Raw genomic sequence first — 2,400 nt, 5'->3', positions numbered from 1 at the left:
TCTGTTGCTGCAATTTAGTTATCTTTTTTTCAAAAATCTAGCCATCCATCAGCCCTCCACAATTGCCTAAAGCAATTCCCACAATTGCTTAAAAGATCGTCGTTGAATTCCACCGTCATCTCCACCACCGCGGATCATCGTTTGATCTCCCCGTGAATTGCAACAGGTTTTGGTTTCCTACCTTACTACTATTGCAATTTAGTTATCCTTATTCGAAAATCTAAAAAAAAAATTATTCCTATATTACTGCATAAACTTTTTGTCATAAAGTTTTCATCTCTACGACGAAAGATACACTACAGAATTTCTACCGCATAGTACAGTCCGTTTGATCTTGCTATTGCATTTTTTCTATCCAAATCTCTATAAAATTTTTGTGATGGCTTTGACACTTTCTAATAGTGGATTTTCCTTTGGTTTCATCAAACATGTGATATTGCATAAGAAACGTGGGATAAAACTAATTATGATATTTTCTGAAATTTTAAGAAACTAATTATGAAATTTTACAGTAAGAGGAAACATGCGATACTGCACAGGAAACATGGGAGTGACGTAACGACGATTTGCATATAATGAATGAAGAAGGTTTTACATAAAGTATGCATCGGCTTTTTAGTACAACTTGAGTAGCAAACTAAGGGGGAGCCAATAGAATTTGAAGATCCAAACTTACTTCCTTTGCTTGCTAAATTTTTAGATACTTAGAAAACTTAGAAAATAGGTTAATATAATTGTAATATAATTACAATATAATAGGTTGAGTAGCAAACTTAGAAAACTTGCAATATAATAGGTTGAGTAGCAAACTTAGAAAACTTAGAAAATAGGTTGAGTAGCAAACTTAGAAAACTTGCAACATAATTGCTCTTGCCATGCTTTGTATCAAAAATAGGTTGATATCCATAAAAGCATCGCATTAAATTTTTTAGTGTATCGCAATGTATCACATGTATTGTAAATTGAAAATTTTGAGACTATTATCATATCATGTTTAACAATTGATGTCTTTCATGACATGATTTCTTTGCATTGTTGTCTTGTATGTATCATGTGATGATTGAAATATCGATTGATGCAAATTCATAGTTTATGTAAAAGTCTAAATCATTGGTTCCTCTCCTTCTTTTCGACAATGATATAGGGGGAGAAAGATTGCTAGCTCAAGGCAAATGCTGGCTAGCTTGTACTCTTCCCTTCTTTTTGACAAAAACAAAGGGGAGAAAGCTTTTGCTAGTCAAAACATGCAAAGAAAAGTAAAGTGCAATCTTGCATAAGAAGAAAGTGTTGAATTGCCATGATTGAACTTAAGAATCTTGCTATGCTTTTGTGCTTATATGTTGTGATAAAAAGCTAGCTTGTATGTAGTAAAACTTGCATATCGTAAAAATTGCTAGCTTGTAGTCTAAAGAGAAGCAAACAGTTGCTATCTCAAGAAAAGCTAAACATGCTAAATTTGCACTTTGCAACAGAAGTAAAATTGCGCGCTCAAACATTACAAAGGAAGCAAAAATTTGCCAGCTTGCAACTTGCATATTTCAAGTAGCAAGAGTTGCCTTCTTGAACATCTCTAATTTGCTAGCTTGCATGATGTAGAAGTTGCTATCTCAAAAGAAGCAAAAGTGCTATCTTATATGTTGTAAAACTTGCATATCTAAAACTTGATAGCTTGAATGTTCTAAGCATGATGTAACACTTGATAAATTTTCTAGCTTCAAAACTGCATGATGATAAAACCTGATATTATGTTTTTCATGCAATGAGTTGAACTTATATCACAAACACAAGAATAGTTGTACTTCTTTTTGTTGATGACAAAGGGGGAGAAGTATGTCGATGACATGATATGTTATGCATAAGTTTATGATGATATGTTGCTTGGATTTTTGAATCCAAGAGTTTCTATCAGTATGGCATATAGATAGGGGGAGTTAAGGTTAACTCCGTTATCAATTGATTGTCATCATCAAAAAGGGGGAGATTATTGAATCTTGGATTTTGATGATGAAGTCAATTGTCATTTGTTATCTAATCTATATGTTGAGATAAGTGTGTAGGATTAACTACGATGGAAGAAAGACATACAATAGGAGTTACACCGGAGTCAAGACTATGATCACGTTGGGAGTTCGAGAGTTCGACAGAAGTCCGGACGGTCGTTGGAGGTTCTGCGGAAATAAATCCGAGAAGTCCAGGAGCTTGCCAAAGAAGCTCGTTGGAACTCACCAAGTGGATTATCGCAAGTCCAGGAGTTTGCCGGAAGTCCGTCGGAGTATCACTGAAGGTTCATCGGATGTTCGCCGGAAGCTCGCCGGAAGAAGCGATTGATGCACCAGAGCAAGTTGCAGTAAAAGTCTTAAGAAATATTATAGTTAGCATGTAGATTAAGTTACGAATAGG

The sequence above is a fragment of the Musa acuminata genome, chromosome BXJ3-9 (genome assembly GCF_036884655.1).
Source record: "Musa acuminata AAA Group cultivar baxijiao chromosome BXJ3-9, Cavendish_Baxijiao_AAA, whole genome shotgun sequence".
NCBI lineage: Eukaryota > Viridiplantae > Streptophyta > Magnoliopsida > Zingiberales > Musaceae > Musa > Musa acuminata.
The sequence above is the reverse complement of the archived record's forward strand: the minus strand, read 5'-3'. Positions refer to the sequence as shown.